Source organism: Bos javanicus, chromosome 16 (assembly GCF_032452875.1).
Source record: "Bos javanicus breed banteng chromosome 16, ARS-OSU_banteng_1.0, whole genome shotgun sequence".
Taxonomy (NCBI): domain Eukaryota; kingdom Metazoa; phylum Chordata; class Mammalia; order Artiodactyla; family Bovidae; genus Bos; species Bos javanicus.
This window is the reverse complement of record NC_083883.1, coordinates 74,278,955-74,291,370: the sequence shown is the minus strand read 5'-3', so window position 1 is coordinate 74,291,370 and position 12,416 is coordinate 74,278,955.

Sequence of the window (12,416 nt, the reverse complement as noted above, 5' to 3'; positions counted from 1 at the left end):
GTAGATTTATATGTACTCACATGGAAGGACCTTCCAGACATACTCTTAAGTGTATAAAACAAGTTGCTTACAAATATGTATAACATAATCCCACTTATGTTAAAATTATATATATACAAAATGGGGAGGTTTGTGCACATGTATGTGTGAGGATGAGTGTATGGAATGAGGAGGCTAACTTGCATGAAGCTCTCTTCTCAGACCTGACAAAATTAGGAATGGCTTCCCTCTGAGCAGCAGACTGCGATTCTTGTACTGGCAGTGTTATGGGTTGAGGCGTGCCCCCCCTAAATATAGGTTGAAGCCTTCATCTCCGGTTCCTCAGAGAAGCATTTTCACTCATGAGTCTTCAGTCTGGGCAGGGCTCCAGGAGGACAGCTCACTTCTGCTCCACTCAGCACAGCTGGGCTGGCTCAAAGGCCAGGAGCTAGAATCATCTGCAGGCTCCATCACACCCGCGGCTGGTGCCTGAACTGGAAAGACTGACTAGCTGGAGCCTGGAACAGCTGAGGGCTCCTTCGGCGTCCCTAGCTTTGCATGGCCTCTTCACATGGTCTCTCAGAATAGCAGCTTCAGGGCTGCCCAGACATCTTACAAGGTGTCTCTGGGTTCCTAAAGCATGTGTCCTGAGAGACAGAGCCAGGCGGAAGCTGTATTACCCATGATGACCAACCATAAGCTGGTAGTGACCCACCCCACTTCAAGGAGACCAGGCAGACCCCCAGCTCAACCGACGAGTGCCATGTCACATCGTGAGAAGAGCATAGGGCATGGGACCCATATGGGTGCAGCCACCTTGTCAGCTCCAAGAGACAAGGAAGATCATAAGATCTGCTGTCACAGACCCAGAATCAGGGACTTCAGTGGGCAGCACAAATGGGGCAATAAGCCAGGTTCACAAGAGCTAAGGCCCTGTAGATTGTCAATAAGATAGGGGCAGGAGGTTGATAAGGAAGAAAGGAGATGAACACCGAGCAGGGGCGTGATTAGATGAAAATTTATAGCCAAAGTTGGAATAAAATTAGTTTTGCCTTCAGCCTGAACTTTCAGGGCAAACCTTGGGCCCAAAGACATATGAAAACTTCAGCCTGTGTTCAGTAGAAACCAGCTGCTTCTTGATTCTGCTCAACTTATCATGTATCAGATGGCATGGGGAAAGCAAGAGAAGCTATGAGACAATATTAAGGTAGTTAATGAACTAAACTTTTGCTCTTTCCAGAGGAGTGTTGGTAAAGGCTTGACAACTGACTCTCCAGAAAAGATAAAAGAAAGCAAGCAAGCCTGATACATAACACTTGCCTACTTCAGTGATGCAAACACTCACCATGGCCAACCTGAAGCCACCGGTTGACACCCCGCCCGTGTGTTAGAGAGCGGTGCAGAGCAGGCTGCAGCACACACCCTGACTTTCACTTTCCACATTCTCGACAGAATTAGTTATTCTTAAAGGCTCAGTGCCTCGCTCCTCTTCCCAGGACTTGAAAGAAACAGAACAGCTTGCTTCTATCATTACCAGAGAAGAAGAGGGAACAAGGGCTCCCCGAGACAGAGGACACCCACATTCTTCACCTCTCCGGGTGTCAGCATCTCGCGTGAAGTCGTGGCCTGAAGCCAAGTGTCTGAGCTCTTGAGTCCACCTTCACGTTCGCTAGCACTGCATCCCCTGGAGCCACAGGGAAAAAACCACGGACAGTGGGCGCATCAAGGAGAAACAACAAGAAGTCTGGGAAGTGCAGGCCAGCACCTCCAGGAGCCAGACTCCTTCTGCATTTCCAACTATCCATCTTCCTCCTTGTCACTGTGGGGTCCCAAGACAGTTGCTCCACCTTCAGCATCACTCTGTGATTCAGACCAAAAGAGAGAGAGAGAGAGAGAGAGAGAGAGAGAGACGTGAGAAGCTAAAAGCGTGCACCAACTGAGCCTGACCCCTAATAAGGAGCCAATGGGAAAGCCCCAGCCAGGACTTCAGCTCACGTCCCATGGACTAGAGCCACGTCTTGGGACCACGCCTCCCTTCACGAGAGGTTGAGAAATGCAATTTTCAGCTGAGCACAGGTCCACCTCAAACAAACACGGGGTTCTGTTAGGCAACCATGAGTGTTGGTCACAACGTGAATCACCTCAGAGGCAAGTCTGAGTACAGAGCAGAAGGACACAGTCCCTCAGATGCCAGGCTCCCAACCGTGGTGACGGGATGGGCCATCTGCAAGGCCCTAACTGTGACTCCTTCTCCTCCGCCAAGGATGTAAGAAAAGGCCCTCCGTAGCAGGTAGCAGGGAGCCCTGGGGTGACTCACAGGCCGTGACTCACGTCCACGGGGGACGGGCATCCAGCGGCTGTTTCTGGAGAGTTCCCTCCCAAGGGCAGGTACGTCCCTCGTTGCCACCAAGTCTGTCCACGCAGGCTGGGCTGTGTGGGCCTTTCTTCTTGGCCAGGCGGCTCTCAGCCAGCACCTCAGACCTCCCCTAGAGTCCCCAGCAAGCTCCAGAGATTCTCCAGAGCGGTGGTCTCTGAAAGTTCGGATCTCACACTTCATCGTTAAAACATGATTAGGCATATGTATTTCTGATAGATATATAGCTACTATTTATATAATGTGTGCAGGCTATATGTGTGCTAAGTTGCTTCGGTCATGTCCGGCTCTTTGTGACCCCATGAACTGTAGCCCACCAGGCTCCTCTGTCCATGGGACTCTCCAGGTAAGAATACTGGAGTGGGTTGTCATGCCCTCCTCCAGGGGATCTTCCTGACCCCAGGAAACCCGTGTCTCTTATGTCTCCTTCACTGGCAGATGGGTTCTTGGCCACAGACACAACCTGGGAAGCCCATTTATATAATGTATGTATGTAATATTTACTAACACAAAACATATGCAAAAGTAGAAATCTTTAAAAGACAGGATTTAAAAAAATAAATAAAGAGAAATTCTAATATTTTTCTCCCTACACCCCAGTAGTCCCTGCAACACATCCCCTTGGGAGACTATGGCTCTACAATTGTGTGAGAGGGCTTCCCCAGTGGCTCGGTGGTAAACAACCCACCTGCCAATGCAGGAGACACCCGTGGTTGGATCTCTGGTTCGGGAAGATTCCACATGCCACAGAGCAACTAAGCCCACGCGCCACAGCTATTGAGCGTGTGCTCGAGAGCCCAGAACCACAACCTCTGAGCCCACGTGCCGAACTACTGTAGGCCACGCACCTGGGAGTCTGTGCACCGAAACCACAGAGGCCACAGCAGTGAGAACCCCGTGGACACACAGAGAAGGGCCCCCCGAGCTGCGACTAGAGGACAGCCTGCCCCGCAGCGAAGACCCAGCACAGCCAAAACCCCATTTTTTAAAAAATAAAATAAAGCTGTGTGAGAGGAAGAAGTCAGCATACACTACTCACCAGCCCTTCGGGACCTGAGTTACAACCTTCCCTTGGCTCAGAGCGCACTCCTATTCTTCTCTGAGGATGTTACACATTGGGTAGAACCCGTACCCCTTCTTCTGGCCCTACTGGCTGCCCAGGGACTTTGGCAAGAGCCCACATTCTTCTTCATCAGTGCCCAGCCCAGAGCACGGGGACATACGTGCTGACCTAGTCTCAGGAGCCTCCCTTCATTTCTCAAGGGAGGTATGTGAACCAAGCTAACTTGCAACATTAAGGGAAAAGAAAAACACAGCCATGCTCATCACACAATGTCTCCAGCAGGTGCGCCTCAGTGTCAGCCTCTCAGCACCCCTGGGTCTCCATCCCACCCAGAGGGCCGCCAGTTCACGAAGGATGCCGGGGGAAGTCAGGACACCCCTTACCTGCTGTATCCTCCCCTTCTCGTTGTTAGATTTTAACTTCATTAACTTCTCTAGTTGGTAGACTGACAAGTTTCCTAGTTAGATCTAGAATATGTCTAAATTCTCTAGTTTTTAAAGATGGGGGTGGGAGGTAGGGACGAGGACAGGCAAATGTGAAAAGAAGAGGCAGACGAGAAAAAAAAGAAGAGAAATTTTAAATAAAAGGTGAAATAGGACATAGAACTACAATGCCCACAGGCAAAAAAAAAAAAAAAAAAGAGCCAGGAGAAGCAGACCTCGGCCTGCACAGATCCCAGGACACACAGGGTAAGGATACACTCAGCCAAGAAAGGAGAAGGGAACATGGATTCCTAAAAGATGAAAGGTACCAAATGAGCATCTGCTGAGTGGGGAGGCTTGAGAGATGGGAGTTTCTGGGAAGGGAGCAAAGGAAACAGAAGTCAAAGGGGAGCACATAGTGGCTCATGGCACTACCTGGAACCAAAGCGTGGAAATGGGACAAGTCAAAAGACATACACCAGCCAGGACGGAAGCTTGAAGGACCCAAGAAATGGCACTGTTGGCTGACCTGGGACTGGTGAGGGGTGGGGGGTGGGGGGTGTGCTTTGGGACCTCTCTCACACTGTTCTTGACCAGCCTGTGGCACCTGAACTCCAGGTAACAAGGTGATGCAAAAGCTGCTGCTGCTGCCTCTAAGTCGCTTCAGTCGTGTCCGACTCTGTGCGACCCCACAGACGGCAGCCCACCAGGCTCCACCGTCACTGGGATTCTCCAGGCAAGAACACTGGAGTGGGTTGCCATTTCCTTCTCCAATGCATGAAAGTGAAAAAGTAAAGTGAAGTTGCTCAGTCGTATCCGACTCCTAGCGACCCCATGGACTGCAGCCTACCAGGCTCTTCCCTGCAAAAGCTACCCCATCCCAAAGCAGCAAGGCAGTCCAAACCAGACTTACCCTTTCCACGGGCCTCCCTTTTTGCAGCCAGGGGCGGCAGCGCCACCCAGTGGCTGAGTGAGGGGCACGGTGGACTACGAGTCACCAGGATTCCTTACCCCCAGCTCGGGCCCAGGTTCGGCTCAAGGGCTACCACCACTCCTCACCGCGTGCCTTCCTTGTGCGTCAGCTCTCGGGGGCGATTGAACAGACCCAGAGGAGGCGAGGCGCCACTCGGCCTCCGGTGGGGCCACCGGGAACCCCGAAGCCTAGGACACCATTGGCCTTCAGCTGTGGGCAGCCGGATCTGTTCAACAGCGACAGCTAGCGGTCATCTTCAAAAGCAAGGTGCTTTTGAAACGTCAAGGTATGTATGGGGAAATTAAGACAAGATTCTTGGCTGCCAGCGAGGCTGGCATATATCCAAAGCCACCCTTGGCTAAAATGGAACTGTAGCCCACCAGGCTCCTCTGTCCATGGGGATTCTCCAGGCAAGAACACTGGAGTGGGTGGCCATGTCCTCCTCCAGGGGATCTTCCCAATCCAAGAATCGAACCCAGGTCTCCCCACACTGCGGACAGATTCTTTACCGTCTGAGCCACCAGGGAAACCCACAAGGAATGTAGGAATCCTGAACTCTTTAACGTGATGTGCACATCTCAGGTCACCTGCTGGGCTTCTGACTCCCCAAGGCCACAGAACCGTTGGTCCCCTTAAGGCACCCTGCCATTCCCACGGTGCCTATGCCCAGGCCGTCTCTTCTGCCCAGAATGCTCTTCACTCTCCCCATAGTCTGCTTAACTCCTGCTCACGCTTTAAGACTCAGCTCAGCCGTTACCTCCTCTAGGAAAATTTTCCCCACTTCCTCCAGGGCCCACACCTCAAGACTGGGATGCGTGCTTTCCCACCCATCTCCCATGCTTCCAAAAGCTTCTGTATTTGTCTACCACTTGAGTTTATCAACTCTAAATTTACCTTTTAATTGCCTCATGCAATTCCATCAAGGGACTCACTGTACAGAACACAGGCCCTGGCGTGTTGCTGTGTTTTGCGACCCTATGGACCGTAGCCCGCCAGGCTCCTCTGTCCATAGCATTTTCCAGGCAAGGATACTGGAGTGCGGTGCCATCTCCTCCCCCAGGGAATCTTCCCAACCCAGGGACGGAACCTGCATTGCCTGTGTATCCTGCATTGCAACCTGCTGAACACAGATCTTGGCATGTAAAAGGTATTTAATTAACATTTAATAACTAAAGGACTCTTAGAACCTAATACTGGGAAAGATTTTAGAGGAAACGAGACCCAAAAAGACAAAGCAACTTTACATTTCAGGAATAGATGGATCCAAAAGTCATTTCTTCAGGTTCCAGACCATTCCTCTTTCACCACGCCTGTCTGGTTTTCCTCCTCGATAACACCCAGCAGCACTGAGCCGTCGCGCTGTGGGCAGGCCCCCGCCGCTCAGCGCCCTCCTGGCTTTGCCATCTCCAGCAGTGCCTGTACCCTGGCTCTGTTCCCTCCTGCCCACTTCTTGCAAACCTTTCTCAGAATGAAATCACTTCTTCGTGAGCAAACCCACTCCTGGATTCTTATGTTAAAAGAAGAAAACTCATAGATTCACGCATGAAGTTGACGCTCACTGGCAACACTGTAGTAAAAGCTGTAAGTCAGGAGTTACCAAAATCTCCACATAAAGTTCATCCATGTAAATCTCCATAGAAATCAAATTATCAGTCACATCAGGCAAAACTAAAGAGAGGATCAACGCTTTGGGATGCATTTCCTTCCTTCGTGTATTAGCAAACACTTCCACACACTTACTATGTGCAGGCATTATTCTACGGTATGAATATTAACACATTCGATTGGGTTCAGTAGAGTGTAGACGTCAAATGGCCTACCAGACACTTCTCTGGAGGAACTCTGTGAGATGCCTCAAATAATTTTCTTCCACACAGATTGAAAAGTGAAAGTGTTAGTCATTCAGTCATGTTCGACTCTCTGTGACCTCATGGATGGTAGCCTGCCAGTAGTCTCCTCTGTCCATGGACTCCTCCAGGCAAGAATACTGGAGTGGGTTGCCATTCCCTTCTCCACCACATAGATTAGCGTAACACATATTCTTAAAAGAATCCAGTCAGTTGACTTGGATGAGTTTACGTATTTTTACACTACCGTGTGTAAAGCAGCTAGTGGGAAGCGGCAGTGTAACAGTGGGAGCTCAGCTTGGTGTTCTGTGATGATCTGGAGGGGTGGGATGGGGTTTGGGAGGGAGGTTCAAGAGGAAGGGATACATGCAAACATATGACCAATTCATGGTGTTGTAAGGCAGAAATCAAATACAACACTGTAAAGCAATTATCCTCCAATTAAAAATAAATTTTTTTAAAAAGCTACATATTTTAATTTTTGCCATCATTTCATGGATGGACAGGTGCCACGTGTTTATTAACCTTTTGAAGTTTGATAGTTAACCTTTTGATAGCTTAAACATTAACCTTTTAATGTTTAATTAACCTGATTAACCTTTTGATAGTTTTAAACATTTTTCCCCGTAGATATAATTGGAAATTATATCAGATGAAAATTCACTAAAACACTCCTTCGTATTCATACAACTGCAGGTCCAAGTGAGGATTCATCGCATCCGTCAATAGGTCACAAGGGCTAAGAGCAGTGACAGCTAACATTTATGGGGCGCTACATAAGTGTTAGACCACGTAATCCTTGAATAATCCCATCATTGTAGTCATTTTACAGAGGAGGAAACTGAGATGTAAAGAGGTAAAGTGATTTACTACCCTGAAACAGGCAGCGAAGGTGAAGCCAGGCTTACAACTCAGGCAGGGCGCACCCTGCTGCTCTATTGCCCTAGGCTGCCTTTCAGGAAAAATGCTTCCCAGTGAGCAACAGCCCTGGAGAGGCGTGTTAGCTGTGATACATAAAGTAATCTTGTTCCCAAGTTGAACGTTATCCCAGTTCTGAATTTACCATCGCAATTACAGAAAATTATTATAACTCATGTTTTTTTTTCCTTATGTCTATTAAATTGTATTAACCAGTGGTTAATCATTACCCTGAGCAATGCTAGGGAGGCATAGCTACCATTCAATAGTAAGGAAATTATTAAACAGATCGTAGAGCACAAACAACATTATGAAAGATCGTGACAACACTAAAAGGTAAAAATATGAAAAAAAGGTAAAAACATGAAAACTAGTTTTAACACCGTTATCAAGTGGAAAGCAAACACATAATTGTAGATTCACAACACAAAGCATGTATTTAAAAAAAAAAAAAAAAGATGGGTGCATACAGGCCAAAAGTAGAAGGGAATGTGAAAAATATGAAATGAATTTGTGTTTGGGTGGTAAGATGAGGTCTTTCTTTTAAGGGTTATCAGATTACCACTTTTATAAAACTGAAAAAAAAAAAGAAAATGAAAGGAAAGCGGAATGCTTTCTGACCCTTTTATCCACCAAGCTGCCTTCATCACTGGTCTTCAGGTTCCTGGAATGCTCTCTGCAGAACAGGCTGACAGCAGCCTAACATGTCAGCGCTCTGGTGAGACCAGCCTGGGGTGGTTTTGCAGCATCAGCTCAAATATTCTTGGTTATGGATAATAGATTGTGCTGAGTATAAAACAGATCAGAAAGGTAAGGGTAGAAATGTATAAGGTTTATAGAAAAGGCTCCGGAGCATATTATAGTTTGGAATGTGAGGCCATCTGCAAAATAATTGGGATCGTTTAACTGAAGCTGTGGCCAAAAAATAAGGACAGTTTAAACCAGGAAGGAAAATTGCCAGTTTCAGAAAGAGGATAACACTATTAAATAACCTATTTTACCAGAGAGCAAACGTCTCTGGAATCATAGCACTGGGGAGCGCGGCTACTCTTGCTGAGGCTCTCAGCATTCTTGGCTTAAGACAAAGGTAGGCTATCGCGGAAAAAAACAATACGTAAATGAAGTAAAGTAAGTGAAAGCATGTTTTAAGAAACAGAAGCTTCATATTCTATTTTTTCTTAAATGACTTTTGGTAGTTCAGTAGTTTATGTTAAGTAGATTGTTTTTAAACCAGTAAGGTGACTTTCTAGTGATAATCTAGGAGTTCTCAGAGTCTTGTTACTGGACAACTCCCCCTGGAGAGAGGAGGGCAGTGCTTTTTAATTGAGAAAAAGCAGTACCTTTTAGGAGAAGGCAATGGCACCCCACTCCAGTACTCTTGCCTGGAAAATCCCATGGATGGAGGAGCCTGGTGGGCTGCAGTCCATGGGGTCGCTAGAAGTTGGACACGACTGAGCAACTTCACTTTCACTTTTCACTTTCATGCACTGGAGAAGGAAATGGCAACCCACTCCAGTGTTCTTGCCTGGAGAATCCCAGGGACGGGGAGCCTGGTGGGCTGCCATTTATGGGGTCGCACAGAGTTGGACACGACTGAAGTGACTTAGCATAGTACCTTTTAAAGTTCAGAACAGGGAATGACATACCTAGGGGGCAAGTCACGGTGATATTTGACTCAGGATAAGCCTTATTTTGTACTCTGGCAGGCCCAAGGGGATACAATCTGAAATGGAGTCTAAAGGGAGAGACTAAACTGCTCTAAAGATTAACACAGTTTTTCCTTTTAGTCCAGAGGTTGGTATCTGGGAGGCCCTTCTTTTCTGGGTTACCTTTCTCTTTGCTTTTCTATCTGTCCATTTTAACACACACACACACAAACACACACACACACACACACACACTATCCTATCCCAGGCTTGAAGCTGCATCCTGTCGGGGCCCTTCTAGGTCAAAGCCAGTGAGATGGTTCTTCTCTGGAGCCTTGGATGAAAAGTAACTTGCTTCCTGCTCAGTGCTGGGACCCACAAGAATGAATCTGCTGTTAGTTGTGTCTTAGGGCTAAGCCTTTCAGATTCTCTATACAATAGATGAATCTCACGCCAGTACTGATCATTTCTTACAGCATAACTTGGAGGTTTTATTGCAGAAGAAGGTTCTCTATCAACAATGATAACAGAAAGCAACCAAAGAGGACTGAGAATTCTGTCCTGCCAAGAACATGAAGTTGTAACTACCGAAGAGAGGCAGGCTTGCAAATGGAGGAGTTAAGAAAATATTTATTTTCTCCTGATGAGTTTAGGCTGTACCATCTCTGAGAATGAATGTTTGTCCGTGGGATGTCTATATGGACATCTGATTAAACAGTTACCAGCTACACACTTGGAAGACTAAAGAGGAAAGTCTGCACTGTGGAGAATTTGCATGCGAGCAGACAAGTCTGTCCACAGGACCGATCTGCAGGACTTGGAGTTCCAAACTCCCCCCACACACACCCCAGCCACCTTCTGCAGAATGTGGACTGCCAAGCCCACCAGGTACTACGCTGTCGAATGTCCACGACCTTATTCTAAAATGAATAACTTAGACTTGAGGAATGCATTGCTGAGAAAATGTTGGAGGGTGCATAGGGTGCAATTCTGAGGCAAGAACAACTTCTTATGGACAAGGTTGCCATTTCTCAACAAATGAATAGGATGTCATCCAGAGGGTGGAAGTGGGGAAAAGATTAGAACTAGTAGCTTCCATGGCGGTGGTGGTTGCGGGGGGCGGACCCTATAGAGGGTTAACTTCTTCTTGCTATTTCTTGGAGTATAGGAAAAGTCATATTAACATATAATTAAAATTTTTCTCTTTCAAAATTGGGATTCCCTTTTGTTACCCCAACCCTACCATGAAATCTGATAGTCCTACACATTCTCGTGTGATGTTGTGAAGGGTAAAGCAGTGTTTTCCAATCCTGTGTTTACCCCTTCAAGGGAGCCCAAAGAGGGCTCAGCATCCAGCAAGGAGATCATGTTCCAAAGTTCAGGATTTGACCATCAACAAAGGGACCTGGAAACAGTGAGGAAAAGCACAGAATGCTGACCAGTAAATGCTAGGTGATCAACTCAACAAGGGGCCTGACCTACATCCTCCTCACTAATCCCCACCAGAGGAAGGGAACCCTCAGGCGGAGGCAGGCTAATGATTAGACTGTCTGTGTATTAGACTGTTAAACTATCTACCTCTGTGTCATGCTGTGCTTAGTCGCATCTGACTCTTTGTGACCCCATGGGCAGTAGCCTACCAGGTTCCTCTGTCCATGGGATTTCCCAGGCAAGAATACTGGAATCGGTAGCCATTCCCTTCCCCAGGGGGTCTTCCCAACCCAGGGATCGAACCTGGGGCTCCTGCATTGCAGGCAGATTCTTTACTGTCTGAGCCACCAGGGAAGCCCATCCCATGGCATGCATAGCCCTAAAAGAGATTTCAATCTTCATACTCATTTCTTTCTTTCAGTGGAACCCAAGTAGCTGGCCCACAGGAACTCCTACTGCCATCATCTGTCCTCTCTTATGTTCTTATGCCCTAAAATCCCAGAACCCTCTCACATTTCTACACCCATAACATTCTCTTATCCTGCCATCTTGGGCTCCTCAACCCCTCTGTCCTCACCCCCATCTCCATGGGCCAAGCTTCAGGCACAGGATCTCAGGTCTCTCATCTGGAGGAAATGTCGTTTGCCTTCAGTCTCTGTGCTTGAGAATCCATCCTCAGCACGTTTCTCCTCAGAGAGTGGAGGTAGTAGTAGGCGACCAAGAAGACTGCGACACACTCCCAGCATGTTGTTAATTGTTATCTTATCACAGCTGTTTAAAAGGCTCATTACGTGCCTCGCATGTGAAGTCTTGGACTTCGTGGGAGCCACATAAATCATCCATTCAGACACTGAATGGGCCATTCAGACGAGGTGCATTGCGCAAGGCTACAGAGCTACTCAGCTAACTTGTCCCAAGCCGGTGCCCTGCATCGTCTTACCCTGAACTTCTTGGGAATTTCCTGATTATTGCATTTGGAATAGTTCCCTTTTAAGGCACACAGACAAATTCCTTTTAGTTTTCCCCCAAATTTCCTAGTTCAGGGGACTAGGAAATTCTCATAAGTTTCTGTCTGCAATTGCTCCCTTTATCCCCCAATCAATCAACCATCATCTTTTCACCTTCCCCCTCCCCTGTCCCCGATCCCATTGTTTCAGAAAGGAGCAAATTCAGACCTGGCCTCATTTCAGAGTTCTGCAGAAATACCAGTACTTTAGAGGAGCAGAACCTCTTTATAATACCAGGATGGAGAAGGGGTAACTAAAGGGAAGAGAAAATCCTTACACAGAAAACTACCTAATACAGATAAAAACCTACACTGGGAACCTGTCTTGTGGATGAAAAAGGCCTTTTTCCCCTTTTGTAGAAACTACAAGGTTTGAATACTTTTTTAAATTTGAGTATAATTGCTTTACAATGTTGTGTTGGTTTCTACTGTACTAAAACATGAATCAACTCTATGTATACATACATTCTCTTCCTCTTGAGGCTCCCTCCCCACCCCATGCCTCCATCCCACCCATCTAGGTCATCACAGAGCACCAAGCTGAGCTCCCTGTGCTTTACAGCAGGTTCCCACTAGCTAGCTATTTTACATTTGGTAGTGTGTGTGTGTGTGTGTGTGTGTGTATATATATATATATATCTATCAATCCCACTTTGTCAATTCGTCCCACCCTCTCCTTTCCGCACTGTGTCCACAAGTTATTCTTTATGTCTGTGTCTCTTTTCCAGCCCTGCAAGTTGCAAGGTTTGAATCTGAC